General features: G+C 37.5%; 1 pseudogene; it reads right to left on the reverse strand.

Annotated features, from left to right (window-relative positions):
* Positions 1-1,247: 1,247 nt before the first annotated feature.
* On the reverse strand, positions 1,248-20,364 carry LOC133096626 (large ribosomal subunit protein uL6-like; annotated as a pseudogene).
* Positions 20,365-26,004: the final 5,640 nt, after the last annotated feature.

Below are 26,004 nucleotides of genomic sequence, written 5' to 3' on the forward strand. Positions count from 1 at the left end.
AAGGGGTAACACTTTCTTTTATTCCTAGCTAACCAGTCTAAAGGAGAGGGAACAAAATTCACATTAATTTCTTACAGAGCATCCGATTCTCATCCTATTCCTAAATTTATTTCAGGAGTAGGTTTGGGGTTTTTTAACTCCTTTTTTCAGCATCTATTGCAAAATCATATAGAATTTCTCTGTTTTTCTATGTATACAAGGGATTAATACATACCCCATTGTTTAACCATTTAACCACACTTTTATTCTTATAAAAAGTCCTACCTGGTCATGATGCATTCTTCTTGTAATATGCTGCTAGTTTTGATTTATAATTTTTAAAAAGATTTTTACTTTTATAATTTTATGTGAAAAGGCTGTTTGGGGCAGTTTTTGCTCAATTTGGTGTTAAACTAGCTTTACAGAACAAAAAAAGGAATTTTATATTCTATGCACTGAAACAATTTAAATAAAACATGAAAAAACAATCCATTATTTCAAGGTTTTGTAGAACTCACCCATAAAACAGTCTGGGACCAATGCCTTTTTTAAATTGTAGATTTTTAAAAATTATGTTTTCAATCTTTTTTCTATGGCTGTTTATCCAGTTTTACATATTTTCTGATATTGTTCTGGTAGTCTATATGTCCTGAACAGTTCTTTCCTCTAAAATTTAAAATTTATTGGTGTAAGTATTAGATATAATTCTCTTTTGATTTTGCAATTATTATCTGTATCTTTGGCTATGTTTTATTTCTTATTTCTGTTCTTATTTCTCTCTTCCTCTCTGTCATCAGAATTACCAGAGGCTTATGAATTTTACTGGGCTTTTCAAGAACTAACTTTATTTTAATTAATCCAATCTGCCTTTGGGGGTTATTTTCTATTTAATTTATTTCTGTTTTTATCTTTTTAAATTCCTTCCTAATTTTTTTGTTTTGTTTGGTTCTTTTTCTATCATTGAGAGTTAAAAGTATAATGCATTTATTTTCTGTCTTTCTTGTTTTCTAGTAAATGTACTTAAGAATGTACATTTCTGCTGATTATTGCTTTGGCTGCATGCCATACAGGAGAAGTGCTGTACACTCACTGATGTTCATTTTATCAGTAATTTTAGATGTGATTTCTCCTTTGATGCAAGAATTACTTAGAAATGATTTTAAATATCTCAAAATGCCTTTATTTTACCCTCCCACCTGTTTTTCAATAGATGATTTCAATTGTGCTCTTGAAATATCACAAACAGGTAGTGAGTGTCATTCAGCATTTCATTGTTTCTGTAGCTCGGCAACTCCCAGATATTGTTCATCTGCCCACTGAACTGTTCCTTTATCAGAGACAGATACCATCCAAAACCTTTCTGATACCCTTGTTTTTAACTAGCATGGTTTTTTAAATTGAAGCAGCTTCAATACAAGTTTAAAGCTGTTTCCTTCAAGAACTTACTCATCTTTCTCAGCTTGAGATATTAAACAAGTAATAGCCTGGCCTTATCCAAAATTTGTGGATATATTTTTCACCCAAGCAATTTCAGATTTCACGAAGAGAGACAATTTTCCTGAATAATGATGCTGATGGGGAAGTAAGCATACACGGACCTCACCTTGTAATGAAAGACCGATGTTGCAGCCTTGATGGTGTTTTGTACATGACGACAGAGAGTGGGAATGATGCATAGCAAGTTCCTTCCTACTTCCCCACTCTTCATCAACCAGACCTTATTCTTTTCTTTCTAAGGAGGTTGAGTTCTATGCTGATGAAACTGAAGTCCTTCTGTGGTGTTCCTGTGTGGCGTTTTGTAATAAACGTGCATCCCTTTAAATTAACTAAACTCTGTGTTCTTGGAGTTCAAGAAAAATAAAATACAGTCTTCCTAAAAGAAGCAAAATGCTAGCAAAGGGTGTCATTCTCCCATCTTTCAGGACAGGGAAGACTGCCTGGCTCCTCTGTAGTTCCTCAGGGGACAGAGGAAACAGCAGCCTTCACCCAGGGCACCAAAGATCTCCACTTGCCAAGTTTTCTCTGGAACACTCGGCCTGGTCTGCTCTTCCTCCTAAGCCTTTTCGCTACTGGTCCCCAGCTGTTCCTTGGGTTCATCTCTCTCCTTCAGGACTGGCCAGAGCTGCAGCCCGCCCACACCCTCTAAGCCCAGGAGCCATTTGGCTGGAAAGTGGTGTGGCAGTTAGACTGAGGTGAGGGCCAGTGAGTATGAGAGCCCAGAGACCAGCTCAAACCACCACCTTCCTCTCTCAGACTTTTAAGTTTTTGCCAGTCGTAATGAGCATAAAATGGCATTTGATTGTGTTAATTTGACTTTCTTTAATGACTAGTAGGTGAGCATCTTTTTATATGGCCCTTCTCTCTCTTTTTAAAATTGCTACTATCTATTCCTTCCCATTTTCCTGTTGGATTGTTTATTTTTTTCTAAATATTTGTAGTTGTTCTACAAATATAAATATATATGTTCTGGACTAACCCTTTGTTATTGTTGTCTCAGTTTTATTGAGATATAATTGACATACAACACTGTATGAGTTTAAGATGTATGGCATAATGGCTTGACATATATATTGTGAAATTGTTGCCACAGTAAATTTAATTAACATCCATCACCTCATGTAGATACAAAAAAGGAGAAAGAAAAATATTTTTTTTCCTTGCATTGAGAACTATTGAATTTATTCTCTTGGCAACTTTCAAATATACCATATAGAAGTGTTAACTATAGTCATCATGTTGTACATTACATTCGGTACTTATTTATTTCATAACCGGCAGTTTGTGTCTCTTGACCACCATCATCCAATTCCCTCATCCCCCTCCCCTTGCCTCTGGTAACCACAAATCTGATCTTTTTTTTTAGATTCCATATATAAGTGAGATCATACAGTATTTGTCTTTCTCTGACTTATCTCGCTTAGCTTAATGGCCTCAAGGGCCATCCATGTTGTCACAATCTTTTTTATGGCTGAATAGTATTCTATTGTATATGTATATGTGTATATATCACATATATATCATATTTTCTTTATCCATTCATCCATCAATGGACACTTAGGTTGTTTCCATGTCTTGGCTACTGTAAATAATGCTGTTATGAATATGGGGGTGCAGATATCTTTTTGAATTAGTGTTTTGATTCCTTCAGATAAATACCCAGAGTGGGATTGCTGGATCATATGATAGTTTTTTAAGAACATTTTTTTGCAACCTCCATACTGTTCTCCATAGTGGCTGCACCAATTTCCACTCCCCCAAACAGTGCACAAGGGTTCCCTTTTCTCCACATCCTCACCAACACTTATTATCTCTTGTCTTTTTTATGGTAGCCAACCCTTTATTGTTAATGCATCATAACTCTCAGTTGGTGGTTTATCTTCCTTTTGTAGTGTCTTTTGCTGTACACAAATTTTAAATGTTAATCTAAGTAGCTTATTTTTTTCTTTTTGAAGAAGGAAATAAAATTGACTGAGGATGTTCTATCTTCTCCACTGCCTCTAGTTCCTAAGAAAATGTTGAAAGGGGAAAATTGACGATTCAATTCTCTGACGACAATAATAAATAATAGGCGATGTTAATAGGAAAAAAAACCCAGGCTGTTTTAACATTTTTATACAAGAGCTTTAAAAAGCTGCTTAAATGTCAATTTGCGCTAAATTACAGGCTTTAAAAGAGGCCCGCAAAATTAACTATCAAGGTTATAAATCCCAAGAAAAAACCCAGACCTTAGGTCACATGAACGTCTGCCAGGACTGGGTAATGTTCACTTTAACCACTTTTTAGTTAACAGGAATAATCTGTAAATGTTGGAACCTTATTATTTATAGGACAGTGTGGCTCAGTCATCTTGATAGTCGAGCAAAGAGTTTAAGTGTGTTGTGGATCACCTTCATGTTGTAATATTAATGGGGAAGACACACATAGAAGGAACAGAGTTGAAAACAATGGATCTGAAACATTAATACTCATGCTTCATCTACCGAGAAGGGAGGGGCCACCATGGTAACTGCTTCTATATGAAAACTCATTATCACATAAGGATGCAGAGTAGACTAGAAATAATAAAGATGCCAATTTTTACATTTCAAAAACAAAAGTGAATCCTTTCATACAAAAATGTTTTCATGATTATATATCTTATGGTCCCACATCCTCACCCCAAACTGCAGACATAACTTGATAAAAGCATGCACATGTTTCTAGTTGATTAATTAATTTTGAGAAATTGCTTATGACATTTTTAATAATTTAAAGCAGTGGCTTTGGCTATAATTAGCATTATTTTTTATATCAATGCATGACATTGGAAAAAACCTCAAAATAATCAACCTCTGAACTAATAATTTAAGCAATTTATTTCTCTAATCTTTTAAAAGTGACCTCCTGCAAGCTCCTTTCCTCTTCCCAACCCTCCAGGGCAAACTAAGCCCTATGTCATGAGATGGACCCTTCTTAGAGGGCTGGTCTTTTATTGGCTCCCTTTTGGAGTGCCAGCAGGCCAGGTGCACCTAGGGTTGGTCAGCTACCTCCTGTGTTGTTTCTGGATGATGATCTGGCACCTGATTCTACATGACCTTGACCCTAGTTCCATCATCTAACTTCTAGACTTAATCCACCCTGGACTTGGACTTGGACTTGGACTTGGACTCTGGGCAGTGCCAGGCAGCCTCAATTGTTCTGCAGATGGTTCTTATTTCTTCAACCCTGGCATCAACCCCAAGCCAGTTCTTCAACCTGTTCTAAAAGGTGATAGGTAGCAGCTTTAAATCATTATAAAGATGTTCTTCTCTCCTAACAGTTTGTTCTTTTTAATTGGAAATGTTGATGTGTTAATGGGAATGGGGAGCAAGTGTCCCTTTCGGCTCCCTTAGTGCTCTCCGTCTCTCTTGGGTAGGTTGTTTCTACCTGCTTCAATGCTAGGAGCTCTTTTCCCTCAGACCATCCAGCTCTGGGGGCGTCTCAGCTTTCAAATCAAAGGCTTCATATTCTCATCCACAGTGAGGGAAGCTCCAAATTCTCCAACTCCAAGCCCAAGCTACTCTCTTGGACGGGAAAAGAAAAATGCTTTCCTATGAGGACAGACAGGACTGGATGGAGTGGAGGTGGGGCACCCCGAGCAGGTTCCCTAAATGATGCAAAATCTAGTGAGGCTCTTGTCATAGCTGTTGCTGTTATTGTTGTTTTCATTGTTAGGTTTTTCAGGTTGCACTCAGAAAACTGTTTTTTCTTCCAAACACACCTGAGCTTCCAGGGTAACAACAGTTAATACGTGTTAAGTTCTCTCTAAGGGCTTTACATGCAATACCTCCATCTATCCTCACAGCGACCCTCTGAGGGATGGTACAGGGACTGCTACCATCATCCTCCCCATTTCACAGATAAAGACACCGAAGTCTAGAGATGCTGAGGAGTTGCCAAGGTCACACAGGAGGTGATGCCACAGGCAGTTCAGAAGCTGCTATCAGGAGGGTCCAGGGGCCATGTTCTTACCTCCAAGACAAATGCCTTGCAGCTGCACCCAACTGCTGACTGCATCAGAACCTCTCCTTTCTTCTGTGACCCATGCCAGACTCTTCCTTCTCTAGGGGTGAATTCTCTCTCAGGGACACACCTGGATTCTCTTAACTTCCCTGCTTCTGGCTCTGGTTCATCAGATGAGTGACTTGACAATGATAATGATGAATCTTTGAACTCTGTACAGCTGAATTTGACTTGTGGTTTGAAATTTTTTCCCCCAAGAGGCTCCTTTACTCCTATGTAAATCAGAGGATGAAAATAAGTATTTACTTGCCAAGCAATTCCAAGTTCTGGCTATAGTCTAACCAGAACCTCTGCTACATGTAGGAATCACAATCCTAAAATGCAGTTGCTTCTCCCTCCCTTCCTCTCTTCTTCCTCCTTTTCTTCCTTTCTTCCTTCCTGGAAGTTTTGTATTTTCTCCTACTCACTCCTACAGGGCAGAAACGTTACATCAGGTGAACAGTAGCACACGGATTGCATTTTTATGGTGTGAATATAGATTGGGTTCACTGAAAATACGAGTAGCCATCTTTACACTCAAATCAATCAATCTATTTATCCATCTATCTATTACCTATCTATTTATATCTTATTTTCCTTGCAGAGCTGATATCCAGGAGGCCTATATTGGTATGACCATAATGGTTGTGTGCAACCAGCTTCTGTCATGGTTAATTGATGTTGCACTAGTTGAAATATTTAAAATATCATTCCTGTATATGTGTACTCACAGAATTATATATCTATCTCCATTAAAATAACAAATCCATAAACTTGGAATCATATAATTTTAGATTTTAGATTTATATACTCTGAACCATCCAATGAGAAACAAACTATCAGTGGCAGCATTTGGAAATGAGAGAGTTTTCATGGCTTATCCAAGGAGACAGAACTAATAAGAGACAGAATCAAGCCTGTAACCCATATCTGCCTCGTCTCTAGTTCAATGGCACTCTGCTTTCTCTTGACAACTTCCATTGAATATCCAGGTTTAAAGAAAGATAAACATCTAGGTATATTTAGGTAAGTTGCCCTCTACCTTTTAACAGATCTCAATCATTTTTATTCTAAGCTTTGGTTTTTCCGACCTTGGTATTTTAACTACAGCTAACAACAGTGGATACAAATACATCAGTGTAGGATATTTTCCTCTCAATGACAGTTCTCTCATCTTCCATCTCCTTCTCCCTGGCTTCTTCCTCTTTAACATTCGTAGAATTCCTATTCTGTGGAAGGTGTCTTGCTAGCAAAATGTTCTCCCAGACCTGCCTGGGTCATCCTTCTCCACTTGAATTCCTATACCTAATTTTTTTTCCCCATACAGAAACAGCAATTCTTTCTTTTTTTCACTTTCCCTTCCATCTAGTTCTCCTCTTTCTTTCCATTATATATTTACTTAAAGATACCATATAATGGTTAAATTGGCTTATTTAACATTTCCTTTATCAATGCATCTTTCCTAAAGTTTTTCAGTCTGTCTTTTGTGATTGATTTTTGAAAGACATTTGAGATACAAAATGGCAGTTTGTCCCAGGTATAACTTTTAAAAGTACATTTAAGGAAATATAATAAGATTTTGATAAGAAGAATTTTTTCACATATATTTTCTAGTCTGATAACTGAACTAATTTTCTACGTACAGCAGATTCCAGAACCCCTAAAATCGTTTAAATCTGAATGGAAGTTTTTCATCTTGATAAATCTTATGATTTAGTTCAATTTTGGCACTCTTCCCATCAGTCTTTTGTATTTTAAAATCACTATCAAAATATTTATAAAGAAACTCATTTTTCTCCTTTTCACTTGAGGAAATGGAAGATGAGCAATGCCAAGGGTATAGCAACATGGGGAGAGGTATGTCTTATGGAAGAAACTGTCTGGACTATAAAAAAACTTACTAAATTCTATGTGTTAGAAGGATTCTGCCACTGAAAAAGATGAAGAAGCCTCATCTCTCCTCAAGGAAGGTGGGGTTGTCAGCCTTTTGCTTCTAAACATAAACAAGTTTAATAACGATGTTATTTAATGATTTTGTGCATCCATTTGAAACTGCAGAGCTGTGGCTATAAAGGTGTGTCTATTCATCAGGCATTTAAACTCTTATAAGATATCTTAGTAAACTCTGGACCATACAAGAGAAGAAGAGGACATAGCTCTTATACTTATGGATACTGTTTCTAGTTTGGCAGACAGCTACATTGAGCTTATTTATACTCCTAACATAAAAGTATAAATACACACGAAATCATCATATCAACAATCTTTTCACTAAGTGCCTGCCAAGTGTGAGATAATACAGTGTCAATCTGGATCATAATTGTTAACTTCTTCTGCCTTTGTGGTAGTAGCAAAGCTTACTGAGTATTTATTGAGTGCCAAGAGATTTTCAGATACCTTTTCTTATGGGTTGAATTGTGTACCCCACCCCCCTACATATGCTGAAATCCTAACTCCCAGTACCTGAGAATGTGACTTTTTTAAAAAAAATAAGGTGGTTGCAGATGTAATTAGTTCAGATGAGGTTATACTGGAGTAGGGTGGACCCTTAATCCAGGGTGACTGATGTCTTTATAAGAAGAGGAGAAAAAGACACAGGTAGAAGTTGGTTATGTGACGACAGCGGCAGAGATTGGAGTGATGTATCTACAGACCAAGGAACACTGAAGACTGCCAACCAACACCAGAAGCTAGAAGAGGCAAGGGAGTAGTCTCCCTTACAGGTTTCAAAGGGAGAATGGTCCCACAAAAACTTTAATTTTGGACCTCTAGCCTCCAGAACTGTGAGACAATATATTTCTGTTATTTTAAGCCACGAGTTTGTGGTACTTTGTTATGGCAGCCCTAGGAAACTAACACATTATCTCATTTAATCCTCTCAATAAACATATGAGTTAGGTAATATTATTACCCCATTTTTAGAGACCAAGAAATGGAGTAACTTGCTCAAAATTAACTAGCTGGTAAAGGGACGAGAGTAGAGCCTGGATTTGAAGCAAGTCTGTTTAATAACTGTTGTCTTTAACTACCAACCTCAATGGCTCCCACAGATGTAAGAGCTGACATTATTTCCCAATGCTAGTTACCAAAAGGTCATCAGCTAGCCTGCACCTGCTAATGAGATGGAATTATTCTTTGTGTAATCCTGTCCAAGTGTAGCATTTCAATATATAAGCCTAACCTCCCTGCTCAAGCAATAGACTTTCAGGGCAACCAGTTTTTCTCTAATATTCCATGGAAATTGATTTTTCCCACCAATAACTATTTAAGATATTTAAAAATAATCTATAGACATAAAACTTTCAAGACAAAAGCCCCCTCATGTGGAGATTTTCTTTTTCATAGAAACAAATAACTTTAATTTATTACAAAAGGATATGTTTGGTCAATTCTGTTTTTTAGAAAACCTGACTTCCTGATAAATACCAAACATAATTTGACACATTCTTCATAAGCTGGTGGAGCCTCCAGCTCTCCCCCGAGGAATACTACGTCCTGACTCTGCTCTTCACCCACACCCCCCATTTCTAACATTTTCCTTCTTCCGTAGAGTCTTATGTTCTCCTCTTGATCTTCTCAGATTCCTGGACATACTTCAAGGACCAGGTGAGGTGTCACCTCCCCCATTCAGCCTTCTCCAACCTTCTCAGCCTAGGGGCCACTCCTGCCTTGATACCTGTAGTGGGTTAAATCGTGTATCCTTAAAATACATGTCTAAGTCCTAAACCTGGTACCTGTGAATGTAAACTTGTTTGGAAATAGGGTCTTGTAGATTTAATTAAGTTAAGGATCTTGAGATGAGATCATCGTAGATTTAGGGTAGGCCCTAAATTCAATGACAGGTATTCCTACAAGTGACAGGAAAGGAGATGACCCAAACACACACAAATACAGAGGAGAGACACAGAGGAAAAGGCCATATGAAGAAGAAGACAGAGATTGGACGGTAGCCACAAGTCAAGACAAGGGATACCAAAGATTGCCAGCAGCCACCAGAAACTAGAAGAGTGTCATGGAACAGATTCTCCCTTGGAACCTCCAGAAAGAACCAACCCTGCCATCACCTTGATTTCAGACTCTGGTCTCCAGAACTGTAAGAGAATAAACTTCTGTCATTTTGAGCCACCAGGTTTGTGGAAATTTGTTACCAAGTTTGTCACTGTGGTAGTTAAGCAGTCATATTAACAAGAGACAAGGCCACTAATTTATTTCTGGTATCCTAAATTATTTTGATGATATAGCACCACTGTTTACAAACCATTTATTGAGCATTTTTGAATTCTAGTTTAAGAATATTAAGGCAGCCCAAGTTGCAAATTCATCTTGACTGGAAGTAATGGCAATGTTATTTTTCTTTGTTAATGCTGCAACAGGGAAGAGACATATAATGCACAATTTACTCCTTTTAAGTAAGATTATTTTAAACTGAAATAACTGAGTAGATGGAGCAATATTTTTTATAGACTTTGAAGTCTTGAACCTGAGATATTTTTAAATAGAAAAACTGAGATAGACAATCTTGGTGAGGAAGTGATGTTACTTCCTACATTAAAATTTCTTTTTAGCTTTTTAATCTTAAAAACAGGTCTGAGAAAATTCTTCTTAAATAATTAAACAATACAGAAGTATATGGAGTATGAGTTTGTTCTCCTTATGCATTATGGACACAAATCCTTGTCTGTTATTATTCTGATACTCTGTCCTCACTCTCCCCTTTTAAAAACTTTGTACCTTGTACCATATAAAAGTTTATGTTTTGGTGTTGTCCAATTTATTAGACTTTTTCTTTATAGTTTCTGGGTTTTGTGTCTTGCTTAGCAGGATCTTTCCCTTACCAAGATTTTGAAACTTTTCTTTTTTTTCAAATTCTTTTGTGCTTAGATATTTAGATTGAATTCTCCCCTACTTTAAGGTATAGCCTGTTATTATATTTAGGAAAGTTCATCATTTCCACACAGATATTAAACATCAGCTTCATCAAGTATTCCATTATGGAAATGGAATACCATGGAATACCATGGAGCATCTGAAGAGCGATTTCTGGACTTTCTAGTCTGGTTCATTGATCTGTGTTTGTATATCTCAATGCCAATTCCACTCTGTTTTTATTATTGGGGCTCCATAGTATATTTGAATACATGTTAGGGCAGCTCCTCTCTTATTCTTTCTATTTTCAAACATTTTTTGATAGAGCTGAGTATTTTTTCTTCCAGGTGAACTTTAGAATCAGCTTGTTAAGTTACATACACAACAAAAATCCTGTTGGGATTTTGAATAAAATTATATTAATTAAATTAATAATAATTCCCTTGGAGAAAACCATTCAAGAACAATGTGGGCCTCTGAATTTATTAAAATATAATTTTATGTCCTTCAGTTGAGTTTTGTGTACTTCATATACTTTTTGAGCATTTTTGATAGGTGTCTTCCTATATATTTTATATTTCTTTGGCTATTATAAATGGTAGTTTTTTTTACTATATGAAAATAATGGATTATTATTAGTATATCACAATGTTATACATGTTTTTATACACCTATCTTATATCTGCCTATGTTACTAAACCCCCTAAAAAACTAACAATTTTTCAGTTGTTTCTCTTGATTTTCTAGGTAAGCAACTGTATTTCTTTGAAAATAATGAAAATTTGATCTTTTCTATTATTTATCTCATTTATCTAATTACCTAATTGCATTGGGCAGGATCTCAGGTACATGGCTGAATAGTCCTGGTAAGAGTGGACATCTTTGTCCTGTTCATGACATCAAGTGGAATTACTTCCAATGTGTTCCACTTTGGTATGATATTTGTTCTCCGTTTCTGGTAGATATCCTTTATGAATTAAGAAAATTTGGTATACTATTTGCTGTCTGTTTCTGGTAGATATCCTTTATGAATTAAGAAAATTTCCAACTATTCCTACCTTGATAAGATTTTATTTTGTATTATTTTTAGTCAGTAAGAGATGTTGAACGTCATCAGTCTTGGGCTATAAAATTGATGGCTCTTCTTTTTTCAATCTGTTTGTGTAGTGAATCACATAGATATATTAATGTTAAATTATCCTTGCATTACTGATATAAACTCTACTTTGTCAGCAAATTAGTCCATGTTTTTATTTGCAAGCAACAAAACCAACTCATGCTAAGTTAAGCCGAAAAGCAATTTATAGAAAGCAATCAGAGAACTCCTGGAATCTCTGAGAAGTCAAAAGAATCAGGCTACATGGTCCAGGACAAAGCCTCACATCATTTCATAGAAGTGGTCCAGCAAAGATACACTGCAGAAACTGCAGAGCACAGATACCACAATTTTTATCACTTAAGCTGGTCAGCAGATACTTCCTTTGTCCCCATCATCCTTGTGCTTGGATGTAGCCTCTACTGCCCAACAGATGGATTCTGAGCAGTCTCTGCTTCTTCATGTCAGTTGCTTTCAACTCAAAGTCTAGAGTGGTGCTATCTGATGAGCAAAGCCTAGGTCATGTACCTCTTGCTTTAGCTTTGAGGGAAGCTGGGAAAGAAAATATGTGGCATGGGAAACCTCTTTGATAGGAGATTGGGAATTCCCTAAACAAAGGACAGGTTGTCAGATACCAGGTAGCCCAGAGAATGACTAATGTCCCTGATAGTTCTGACATATTACTTTAAAAAAAAACTGTTGGATTCTGTTAGATAATATTTTATTTAGGATTGTTACCTCAGTGTTTTAAAATGAGATAAATGAGATTATAGCATTCTATTATTGAGCCATCCTTATTTATTTTTGATATAAAGTTAAGCTGTTCTTATAGAATGATATGGGAAGATTTTCATGCTTTCTATGCTCTGAAAGAGTTTATATAACATAGTAATTACCTGCCTTTTATAGGTTTAGTAAAACTTATAAAACCACCTGGGAGTGGAGCCTATTTTTAGGATAGAGCTTTGACAACTCTTGCAATTATTTTTACAGTTATTGCTATAGTCACACTTTTTTCTTCTCTCTGGTTTAGTTTGATAATCTATATTTTTAGGAGAAAATAATTTCATCTATATTTTAAAATTAATTGGTATTAGAAACTCAGTATTCTTTTATAGTATAAACAATCTCCTCTGTATGTGTAGATATATCTCTTTTCTCATTATGAATGGTATTTATTTTTTCTCATTTATTCTAAACAAAAGATTCAAAGCTGTTATCTATTTTATGGGACTTTTCAAAGTCCTATGCTTGATTTTATTGATCAATTTTACTCCTTTATGTTTTCTATTGCATTCTTTTTAATTTAACTTTATGAATTCCTTTTTCTTCTTTCTCTGAAGATATTTTATTATTGTTTTTCTAGCTACCTGACCTGAGAAATTAACTTATTTACTTTATTTTTTCCTTAAAATTATAAATTATATCAAGCAAATAGAAGAGTTTAGAGAAGGATATGTCTATATTCCTCATACAACTTAGACAAATCTTAATATTTTGCCAAATTTGTTTCAGATAGTTTTTTAAAGAAATAAAATATTTCAGCCAGCAAGTCCCTTATATATCCTTCACAAGAGAAAACTACTATCCTAAGCTATCTATCATGCTTTTCTATTTACTACATTTATACGTGCCCACAAGCAACATAGAGTTTATATAAAGTTTTTAAGCTTTATATAATTGGATGATACTGTATGTATCCTTTTGCAAATTGCTTTTGCTAAACACATTATGTTTAAGATTTATCTATCAAAATAAATGTAGCTCCGGTTTATAAATTTTGGCTACTCTATAGTTTCCTTTGATGAATGAGTCACAATTTATTTACAATACCATGTTGATGAGTTTGAGGGAAAAAATGCTTTATCTAGAATAATACTAAAAGGAGCAGAAGAATGCCTGTAGAAAAAGATATTAGAGTTCAGACATTGCTATAAGAGTGCAGGCAGAACTTCAATTGGCATCATGTTTGGAAATTGACGAATTTCTTCTGCTGTTTCTTTGTCAAAAGATTCAGAAATTTTTTTGTGGAATCCAAATGGAAGCCACTTAGATAATGTAATTAATGGTATTAAAGTTTATTTTTTACACAATGGTTACAAATTTTGTAAAGCCTGTTTATTTCCAGTTTAAAATTAGAAAAACAAAAATAATTTCAAAATGGTTGGATTTTCTGAGGTTAGGTAGGGATGACTTCAAGTAACACTGGTGAATCCACTCAACTTTTGTCCTTTCAGGATGTGATGAATACCGAATTTTCATCTACCTACTTTCTTAGATTTTCCTTTTTTTTCCCCTCTCTCTCTCTCTCTCATCTGTTACACTCTACCTTAACCTGAATATAGTACAGAGCTAAAATATAGAATGGCTTGATGTTCCCTGTTCTAAATTTAATACAGAATATTTCTATTTCCTCTTTAGTGTAAAAATTGCTTTTTGATGGATTTTTACTTAGGTCAGAAACCTCAATTTAAAAATGTATGTATGTGGGTCATCTGATTTAAGGATTTGAAACTAAAATAAAGCACCTGAAATTGGTGGCTTGTATTGCTTCACAGAAGCCTTGTTCTATAGGGTTGACCTAAGCTGGATGGTTTGTCTGTATCATGGCATCAAACCTTTCATTAAAAAATTCTGCAATGTCTACACATCAAAATTATATATATATATATATATATACACACATGCATATTTATATGTATTTTTTTAAAGATTTCAAAACAACTCTCTGTCCCTAGGCATTTAGGACTCAAGAAATATATACAAATTATTAAGAATGGATTCTCTTTTTTTTTAACTTTAGGCATGTTATTGTAGAGCCAAAAACAAAGTACTAACTATATGTTGCTAATGCTGGAAGACTAAGCAAAAATGGTTGACACATGGAGAATAAGAAAGAGCTATAGCGCACTGAACAGATTTTGGCACCTGTCTTTCTCCCTTCTTCCCCACTCCAAGTTATTTAAAATAAATACAAAGTTTAACCCATAAAAAAAAAAGAATGAGCTATAGCATTTTGAAATGTATTATCAAAATATATTTTAAATTTGAAAACAAAACTTAAAAGAAAAAGTTAGGCTCCAAGGGAAGGGGTCAGAGAATTTGAAGAGAATCTCTGTCATTCATAAATGTTCCTCAGAGGAGATGCCAGCGGGTGAGGAGAGCAGAGAGGTGGGTTTCTCTTTACTGCCTTCTGTTGGCAGCAAAGCTAGACTTGGGAGAACTCAGGAAGATAGCCTGAAGTTCCTACTCACTTCTTTGTGACTTAAATCATAGTATTGAAGTAAACTGCTGAGACTTAAGTCATTGATGTGTTGAGTGTTTCCTCTGTGTCAGGCAGCCCCTGTGCTATCTTCTGGGTATACACTGGTGAATTGAATAGATATAGGTCCTGCCCACAAAGGGATTTCCTGTCTGAGCCATTCATTTGTTTGGGTATAGCAGGAGTTTTATTTTTTTTAACCTCTTCTTTCTAGACTGGAGGCTTTTTACTGCTTTGCTTCTCTATTAAAGATCTGGAAACTGTCATTTGTCTTCTGCTTAAAGGATAAATGTGTTCTCTGTCGTCTTTAGTGGTCTTCCAGAGACAGACTCAATGAGCATAACCCAGTTAATAGCAGTAAGACAGCCAGCTGGGAATGTGCACAGTGTGAGCTCTTCCCATACCCTGGCACCAGACAGACACTGGAGGACCCATACATGTTGGAGGGCTGATATCTCATCTAATGGGCAAAATACAGTGCCTAAGAATAACAGCAAACACTTCCATAGCACTTAATATGTTCCAGGTGTAAATAACATCAAGCATGTATTAACCTGTTTACTCCACATCACAGCCCCATGAGGTAGATGCTAGAGTTTGCCTTTCTATCTTAATTCAGGAACCAAACAGATTCAAATAACACAGGATGCCCTCTTAATTAATCCCATTTTAGGGACGAAGAAACTGAAGCATGCAGAGGTTAGTGACTTGCCCAAGGTCACGTGGTTGGAGAACTCAAGGTTCAAATCCAAGTAGTATGGCTCTAGAATCTGTGCTCTAACCCCTGCACTACCGCCTCCCCACCAACCACCATTAGTCTTTGTTATTGAACTTCCAAAACACTTTTCACCCCAGTCTACTTATCCTGCCTTCAAGGCCTCAGAATGGTCCTGCCCTGGAATTGGCTGATGCCTTAGGAAGTACCAGGGGATTTTGAATAGGATAGTAAGGATCTCTAACTATTAAGGAGGGTTTGTGATTGTTGCCCTGTGGCTATTGTACAGTTTATTTGGAGAAGGCAGGGGTGAGGAGTTGGAAGAGCTTTGTGACTCCTTGGCCTTTAGGGTTATTTTTCCACTGTGACAGTGGGTTGCGTGAATTTGTATCCTGAGGACAAAATGATGGTCATGCCTTGACCTTCAGTCTTTTTGAGTGTTCTGTTTCATGATCCCTAGCTGTCCAGCTTATTGGCCTGGGTTCTGACTCCCCAGCATGGCCCAAATTTTTGATCTCTTAGATTTCTTATTTCTTCCTTTATCTGATTTCTTCTACAGCAGAAATCAACCTGGGATCATGTACTCTTAAGGCATTGGATCAAGGTAGGGGGAGCCTGTGAAAACTTCTTACATTGTATATGGACTTTTATGGATATATGCATGGATGCATTTCTTTTTTTTTTTCTTCAAGGTGGAAAGCCTACTATGTATTAAATTCTCAGAGGAATTTCTGTGATACACAACCCAATTTTATAATCTGCTCATTTTTCACCTCATGTGTATGTTAAATAAGCTGCCTTAAATTCTTTTTTTTGAAGGATATATGAGACAAATATATATAATCATAACTTATTTGAAGGATTTATCATTAATTCCTTGTGTCAGACAGACTCTAATGTTGTGCTAAGGGTTGCATTAACTATGCCCAACTTTAAATTCCTCATTTATTGTCAGGAATGTTTAAAGCAATTGTGATCCAAGATGATATCAATCTGTAAGCATCTGTGGTCTACCTAATGGGTAAAGGATTTTGAAGTTCAGGATGGAGGGAAATGGTAGAAAAAGATGGGAGAGAGAACCTTGGAAGATGACCGATTTTGAAGGAGGCAGTGATATCATATCTGAAACAAAAGAAAGGGTGGAGGTAAAAAGAGATATTCTAATGTGGATAGAAGGTGAAATGAAGAAATACACAAGTGATGGCTCAATATTTTCAGGAAAGAAAGAAGTAAGGGGAAGATTTTAAGTAATCTGTGTGAAAAAGGGAGGGACTGGTCTTAGTGCTGATATGAACGTCTCATTGAGGTGAGAGGACTCAATAAAAGAGTAACAAAAAAAGTGGGGAGGTCAATTCAACAGTTCAACAAATTTTCTAGGAGCATTACTGTGGTAAGATACCGTGTAGGCACAGGGTCACAGAAGATACAATCCCTTTTCTCATGGGTGTCACGCTTAAGAGGAAAGCCACTACCAGGGCCTAGTTGAAAGCAAGTGAAAATGAAACATTAGCATAATCCCATGACGATCTTCAACAATGTTTGTTGGATTTAGGAGGAGAGGAAGTTAAAGTCTATGAAGATTCAGGTTTACTAACAACCTTATGGGACTATTCAAGGCAACATTGACCTTTGTGAACACGACATCCAGACTAGGAAAGGAGATGTGTAGACTAAGGGAAAGCACTGCTCCTGTGTGGAGGGAGTGGAATAGGTGTCCAGAAAGGTGGTGCCACCTTGAAGGGGGCCATCAAAATAGAGATCTGCTAAGTGATAAGAGGCCCCACAGTTAAGCCCTGATGGTGGGTCACCGAGACAGTGTGGAGGGATGCAGATGAGCAAGAAGTGTTCTAAAGATGTAATAAGGGCTTACCCATGTCATAATATGATCTAAACAAATAGGAAGTACACAGAGGTGGTGGGGAGTTGGCTTCCCCGCAAATCTGAGGGAGACCAAGACATGTAAGGTCCTGCTCAAGTTTGAAAGTCTCTAAGTACAGGAAGACTGATTCTAGAATCATCTCTATTTATATTGGTTTAGTTTTTTGAGACACTTAGTTGTCTATGAGCTGCCTTCCTATGAAGATTCATTACCTTTTCTTAGCTCTTCTTTCCTCTGGCCTGTTATCTGCCACAGGTAAGACTTTAGCAGTAATAAGGGAAGAGCTGACATAAACGAGAAGTCTATATGAAATGACGCAACAACCATCCATCTCCAGTGGTACTTGGTAGATGCTCAATGAATGTTTTGAATGACTGAATCATTGTTTCTTTACAGATAACCCCTTGAGAATTGAATAGAATTTGGAGAATTCTAAGATTCCCTTTCTTTTTCATACCGAATTTCTTATCTCAGCTATGAGGTAGAATCTTAAGATTGTTTCCAAGGGGAAATTTTAAAAAGAATGATTTTGAGACCTTGAATCCAGGTCCTCTGACTTCCAGTACACCATGCAAATTTCATTGTCACTGCTTTGTTTCTCTGCCTATTATAAGGAAGGTACAAATAGTGTCCATTTCACAGACTTTTATTGTGACTCTTAAATGTGTTAATCTATGTAAAGGACCTTTAAGAAGTACTTGACAAATAGTGTTCAAGAAATATTAACTGTTATTATTATCATTATTACAATTTTTACTTTTCCTTTAATTTATCCCCTTTAGTAATTTTTCCTTTCAGTTCAGAATATCCTCAATCAGGATAAGCTCAAAAAAAACTGTGAAGTTATTGTTTATCTTTAGAACTTCAGGTGCCCATGAAGTGATAAGGCTTGATAGGGTTGAGAATGGGAAGCAAGGGATGGAGGAGAGAGATAATATCAGGAAGATCAAAATATTGATGGTACAGGGGACTTCCCTGGTGGTCCAGTGGCTAAGACTTCGCCTTTCAATGCAGGGGGTCTGGGTTCGATCCCTGGTCAGGAAGCTAAGATCCCACATGCCTCGTGGCCAAAAAACCAAAACATAAAACAGAAGCAATACTGTAACAAATTCAATGGATGATTTAAAAATGGTCCACATCAGAAAAAAAAATCTTTAAACCAAAAAAACAAAAAAACATTGATGGTACAAAGGTGAGAAGAGGGAGGGAGAGTTAGCATTGGCACTGGGGATTAGGCTGAGTGTTTGAGGAAGTTTTGGTGCCATTTATAGAAATGGGAATGCAGGGAAAGGGAGCTGGTTTGGGGATGAAGCCAGTTAACATGATTTTAGAAATGGTTACTTTGAAGTGACAGTAAGACATCCAAGTGGAAATAATCTAGTAGACAGACAAGTGGAGATATGGAACTAGGAGAAAGCTTGTGGCTGAAGATAAACATTGTGGGACCTTCCAAAGAGTATGACAGTTGAGGTTATGTGAATAGATGACTACTTCAAGGGTAATTCTCCCTCTCTCCTCTCTCTTTCTCTCATGCATGTTGTATTCTGGGCATGGTAATGACAAGCACTGTGTATTAATGGAAGACAAAGGCAACACAGGAAACCATCATTCTCTTTTTCTTTATCCTCCTCTCCCACTCCTCCTCCTTCCTACTCTTCTCCCCTTCACCTTGCTCTTTCTGTCTATAGTTTTCTATTTTTCCTGGTCCTGTACATATAAGGAATTTTACAAATTGCATACAGTAAGTTTTTTCTAGCTAAATAATTAGGAAGAAGATTCCAGCAGAGGAAAATGAGCTTAATAAAAAGTAATTTGGAGCAGTGATGATATTGTGTTCCAAAATGATCCCTGAGTGAGGCAGCTGAAAGTGGAGGAGAGAGGAACTCCTTGATGTGGCTTTCAATTAGGAATGGAGTGGTAACTCCTGAGACACTGCACCAATGCTTTCTCTCCCTGTTGTCCTCACCTGCCTGGAACGGCAGGACACCCAGCAAGTTGTGATCTTCTAGAATGTCTAGTATTGGCCTTTCTCCTAGGATCGTCCCATAACGCTGGGCTTATTCAGTCCAAAGGGAGGGTGATCAGTCTTCTACACCAAGTCAGGAGACCTGTAGTCTCTGTCAGTTCTTTCTAAAATGTATTTTTAAAAATTTGATTAAAAACTATTTTGTTCCCATGGGCCACTGTCACTGATAATTCCACAAGTCTTTATATTTGCAGTCTCTGCTAGAACTTTGTGAAATATCTGCAAATAAATGTAGTCTCCTGTTTTTGCTTATGTGTTTATATATCTCCTTATTTTTAGGAACTGAAGATGGTCATGTCATCTCTAGCTTTCTGGAGTGTAAAAATCAAACACTGTGTGATTCTTCAGATGGAAAAGAAAGCTGCTCTTATGCTAATAAGCAGGTTGGAATATGTGTCTTGCATCTCAGAAAACATGCAAAGCCAGTAGTCATGAAGAAAGAAAATTAGGGAGACAGGACAATCAACTCCCATGTCCTATTAAAAAATAAAGTCAGTCTTCCTTTCTCTTTTTGTCTATAGTGACACATTTACTGACAGTTTAGATAAAAGTTTGTCAAGGAATTACAATGAGAGCCAACATTTCTTCTTTAGTTCCAACAGATCAAATATTTTCAAAGATTAAGAAAACAAAAGAAGCCCTGGTCTCTCTGAGTTGGGGTGAAAAGTTTGGGGGAGTGTGAGGTTCTAGAGAGAGGACCTGAAGGGGCATCTATAGTGTGTGTATGAGATACAGAAAGGGCAGATGGGAACAGACATTACTAAATTTTACTGTAGATTATGAAGTTTTCCCTCCATGTTTTGCAGATTTTGGTAAAGTCTTACGTTACTTTTTAATGATTATTTTTGGCTCAAAATCTTTGATTGTAATTAACATGTTAGCGTTTGTATCATAACCTGTGATTCCTTTTCCTGACTTTTTATGCCAAATACCTAAACACCACCGGGACCTGGTAAAGTAGGAAAGTGATTCTTTTAGCCTGGGATTCCTTTCCATGGCCTCTGGTGCCTATGAGGTCCATGCTGTCCATAGCAAATATAATCTCCTGCTTGGCGTGCTGAACAGGGCTATCCGCCCCCAGTACCTTATCCACCAAAGTTCACTGATTCCGCTACACCAGCTTCCCTCTGAAACCGCTCTCTTAGCCTTTTAGAAAAAAACGTGATTGAACGTATCCAATTTGGGTAAAAAAGACCGTCTGCATTTTAAATAGAAAGCTTAGTGCTTGTAGGTGAATTTTAGACTGTATAATGACAGTGAAGAATTTCAGGCAAATATTAGTATCAGTCGGGGTTCAGGCTGGAAACAAAGGAGACATTCAAAGAAGTTCCCAAAGGTGTGGGCGAGGCTGTGGTCCTCAACCAGCGTGGGGGCGGTGGGGGAGGGCGGGTGAGGGGGAAGCAACGTAGGAAGAAGCCTTTCACTGATGCGCTGCACCTGGAGGCCCCGCAGGCAGGCTGGGAGGAGGAGTTCCAGGACACTAGCCCTGGAATATAAGGGAGTAGCAAAGGAAAAATTAGCAAGGTAACAACAATGATTTGTCTCATTATTAATAGAACAGGGGGCAGCAGTAGGCTAATAAATGGAAATGTTGGTCCAGATGTGCTTAGAGGAAAGAGTTTTTGTTTAAAGAATTCAGGGTGGCCCCCCGCAGGCCCTGCCTTTGGGGTCTAGGTGGCCTCCTAGAGGGGCGCTGTCCCTTCTCAGGGTCTGCCCCTCCCCAGGTGAGCCAGGTCCCCAGGGTCCCTTTGTGATGCTGATGAAGGTGCCCAGGAGGGGGATGTAACGACGACTCCCTTCCATTCCCATCCTCAGTCTTCTCCCCTGTCGCTGACCCTCAGGCCCAGCCCCAGGGGGTCAGATGTCCCTGTCTAGCAGGTCGTGGGTCTCGGAGCGTTGGCGGAGGCAGTCCCAGCTGCAGCACGTGGCCTCCGTGGCGCTGCGCAGGGCCCTGGTCAGCGAGCGCAAGCGCTCCTGGACAAAGGTAACCGTGAGGGACCCGCGGGGCTGCGATGGGAAGGCCGGGCCCCCAGGTGCTGCAAGGGGCTAAGGCTGGGCGGGGCTCGGCTGTCGCAATTCCCATAAAGCCCTCTCTGCCCTGTGGATCGTGGAGATTATAGCCCTGTTCCCAATGTCCTGTGTACTTTAGAAGCACCAGTGCATTAAAAACAGGTAAAATGTACTGTTCAGCTTCTTGCTGCTATAAATGCATCATTTTCTGTTTCTATACTTAACTTTGCAGCCGCACCGCCATCTCCCTAAATTCCCAGAGATGACTGCACTAGTTTTCCAATTGGCCTCCCAGCCTCAGGCTTGCTCTCAGATTTATTCATCAGTATCCCACCAAAAAAGGGGTGTGTGTGTTTGAAGGGGAGAGGGAGAGGGATCCTATGACTTATCTATTTCTTTGGGGGAAGAGGCTGAATTTTATATGCACAGACTCACGTGTTTACTGGTGTGTAGACTGAGTGTACACATCGTGTCACTTACATTCTCTGGGAAATGAGTGCCAGAAATTCCCATGGACCTTGCTTTTGCTTTGGCAAGCCAGGGCACACTGAAATCACAGTCCCTGAGTCAGCGAGGCCAATAAATTAGAAAGGATGGACCACTACTCCTACCATGGCTGTGTTGTAAGCTGGATGGAGTTGCAAATAGTACGTTCCTCACCTCCACCCACCACCCCCAAACAAACAAACAAGCAAACAGTAAAACTGAAAAGCAATGGCAAAGACAACCGGGCACAATGATGATAATTAACATTTATAGTACTTACTCAATGACCTGTGTGAGGTAGCTAGTTTTTATCACTTGTGTACTGATGAAGAAACTGAGGCACCTGAGAGGTTAAAGAACCTGCAGGTTGTAAGGAGTGTTGCCAGGATTCCAATTCAAGCAGAAGCTTTAACTCATTCTCCCAAGAAAGCAACTGGAAGCAACTGTTGCTTCAAGTGTATAACTTGAAGGTATACAAGTTATATACTTGTTCCATAACTGCTGGAACAAGTTCATAGGAGGCAAAGCCAACTATCTTGAGTAAGTAAAAGTTGGGGGTCCTTTCATTTCTACACAAGGAGACGTGTTGACCTTTTAAGTGGAGCAGTAGGAAGCTGGAGATGGCAATAGGATCTGAAGGTATTATACAGAGCAGGAACCACTTGTAAAACAGAAAAAGTACTTTTAGTCTATAATATCTCAAAATGTAATGCATTACAAGAGACTGCAATCTCTTTTAAGAAAAATAATTATGTACATTAATATCAGAAAGATATCATTTGGAACCCTGATCTAGTCACATTAAGATTCGATGGTGAAGCCAAAACTTCTTATTGCTATTAAAATAAGGCTCTGCCATGGTAATTATAAGGGTGACAATCAAACTCTAGCAATTAATATGACCAAGCTAGACAATTTATTAATTTTTTTCCCTTCCAATTTTAGGTTGTTGAATATTACACTGAACTACTGGACATTCTAAATCAAGTGGAAATATACCAGATATACAACCCTGACATTCCTTTAGCCCTACTGGTAATTTTTAACTTTCTTGCCAAAGAGTATTATTTTGGGTGGTACTGAGATGATCCTTGAAAATAGAGTTGAATTTCTAGAATGAAAAGTGTGAACTATGTATTATGATTTTCATTATTGAGTGTTGTTTATTATTATTATTCTAAGAAGTACTCAGTTGTGGATACAAAGTAGGGTTTCTTTGTTTGTGATTCAGAAAAACTAGTGAGACTGGATCAGTGCCATTATTAGGCCTTCCTTAAAGGATGTTTATGCAGCATCATTTTGTTGGATTCACCTTTGCAAAGAATAGAACAAAATAGAAATCAAAGTAGTAGACAGAAAAACCAAATCTATCCACTCTGCTCAAAGAGTGTGCAACCTAATGAGGCTGATAAACATATAAACTTTGTATTTTGAAGAGCACCAATCCTCCAGAGCAGTGCTTCTCAACAAGGGCTGCACAATAGACTCACCTGCGGAACTTGTAAATGTTCAGATGCCCTGGCTATACATCACAATCTCTGGGGGTGTGACCTGGGTTGTGCATTTTTTAAAGCTCCCCAAGCAATTTCAATGGGCAGTGAAGCTGGAGAATTAAGTATAACTGTATCACCTTATTAATGAATTTCCTTCTTTTAAACCATGAGAAAAGCCCTTAAAATATGAACCTGAATTTAAAATAGATATAAATTGCAGACAGCAGAAGCAAGGAGAACTACAATCCTGCAGCCTGTGGAACAAAAACCACATTCACAGAATGATAGACAAGATGAAAAGGCAGAGGGCTATGTACCACATGAAGTAACAAGATAAAACCCTAGAAAAACAACTAAATGAAGTGGAGATAGGCAATCTTCCAGAAAAAGAATTCAGAATAATGAGAGTGAAGATGATCCAGGACCTCGGAAAAAAGAATAGAGGCAAAGATAGAGAAGATGCAAGAAATGTTTAACAAAAATCTAGAAGAATTAAAGAACAAACAAACAGAGATGAACAATACAATAACTGAAATGAAAAATACACTAGAAGGAATCAATAGCAGAATAACTGAGGCAGAAGAACGGATAAGTGACCTGGAAGACAGAGTGGTGGAATTCACTGCTGCAGAACAAAATAAAGAAGAAAGAATGAAAAGAAATGAAGACAGCCTAAGAGACCTCTGGGACAACATTAAACACAACAACATTCGCATTATAGGTGTCCCAGAAGGAGAAGAGAGAGAGAAAGGACCTGAGAAAATATTTGAAGAGATAGATTGTAGTTGAAAACTTCTCTAACATGGGAAAGGAAATAGCCACCCAAGACCAGGAAGTGCAGAGAGTCCCATACAGGATAAACCCAAGGAGAAACATGCCGAGACAGATAATAATCAAATTGGCAAAAATTAAAGACAAAGAAAAATTATTGAAAACAGCAAGGGAAAAATGACAAATAACATACAAGGGAACTCCCATAAGGTTAAAAGCTGATTTCTCAGCAGAAAAGCTACAAGCCAGAAGGGAGTGGCATGATATACTTACAGTGATGAAAGGGAAGAACCTACAACCAAGATGACTCTACCCAGCAAGAATCTCATTCAGATTCGATGGAGAAATCAAAATCTTTACAGACAAGCAAAAGCTAAGAGAATTCAGCACCACCAAACCAGCTCTACAGCAACTGCTAAAGGAACTTCTCTAAGTGGGAAACAAGAGAAGAAAAAGATCTACAAAAACAAACCCAAAACAATTAAGAAAATGGTCATAGGAACATACATATTGATAATTACCTTAAATGTGAATGGATTAAATGCTCCAACCAAAAGACACAGGCTTGCTGAATGCATACAAAAACAAGACCCATATATATGCTGTCTACAAGAGACCCACTTCAGACCTAGGGACACATTCAGACTGAAAGTGAGGGGATGGAAAAAGATATTCCATGCAAATGGAAATCAAAAGAAAGCTGGAGTAGCGATACTCATAACAGATAAAATAGACTTTAAAATAAAGAATGTTATAAGAGACAAGGAAGGACACTACATAATGATCAAGAGATCAATCCAAGAAGAAGGTATAACAATTATAAATATATATGCACCCAACATAGGAGCACCTCAATACATAAGGCAACTGCTAACAGCTATAAAAGAGGAAATCAACAGTAACATAATAATAGTGGGGGACTTTAACACCTCAATTACACCAATGGACAGATCATCCAAAATGAAAATAAATAAGGAAACAGAAGTTTTAAATGACACAATAGACCAGATAGATTTAATTGACATTTATAGGACATTCCATCCAAAAACAGCAGATTACACTTTCTTCTCAAGTGTGCACAGAACATTCTCCAGGATAGGTCACATCTTAGGTCACAAATTAAGCTTCAGTAAATTTAAGAAAATTGAAATCATATCAAGCATCTTTTCTGACCAAAATGCTATGAGATTAGAAATCAATTACAGGGAGAAAAACGTAAAAAACACAAACACATGGAGGCTAAACAGTACGTTACTAAATAACCAAGAGATCACTGAAGAAATCAAAGAGGAAATCAAAAAATACCTGGAGACAAATGACAATGAAAACACGACGATCCAAAACCTATGGGATGCAGCAAAAGCAGTTCTAAGAGGGAAGTTTATAGCTATACAAGCCTACCTCAAGAAACAAGAGAAGTCTCAAATAAACAATCTAACCTTACACCTAAAGGAACTAGAGAAAGAAGAACAAACAAAACCCAAAGTTAGCAGAAGGAAAGAAATCATAAAGATCAGAGCAGAAATAAATGAAATAGAAACAAAGAAAACAATAACAAAGATCAATAAAACTAAAAGCTGGTTCTTTGAGAAGATAAAAAAACTTGATAAACCATTAGCCAGACTCATCAAGAAAAAGAGAGAGAGGACTCAAATCAATAAAATTAGAAATGAAAAGGAGAAGTGACAGCAGACACCGGAGAAATACAAAGCATCCTAAGAGACTACTACAGGCAACTCTATGCCAATAAAATGGACAACCCCGAAAAAATGGACAAATTCTTAGAAAGGTATAACCTTCCAAGATGGAACAAGGAAGAAATAGAAAATATGAACAGACCAATCACAAGTAATGAAATTGAAACTGTGATTAAAAATCTTGCAAAAAACAAAAGTCCAGGA

Source organism: Eubalaena glacialis, chromosome 8, assembly GCF_028564815.1.
Source record: "Eubalaena glacialis isolate mEubGla1 chromosome 8, mEubGla1.1.hap2.+ XY, whole genome shotgun sequence".
In the NCBI taxonomy this organism is placed as follows: Eukaryota; Metazoa; Chordata; class Mammalia; order Artiodactyla; family Balaenidae; genus Eubalaena; species Eubalaena glacialis.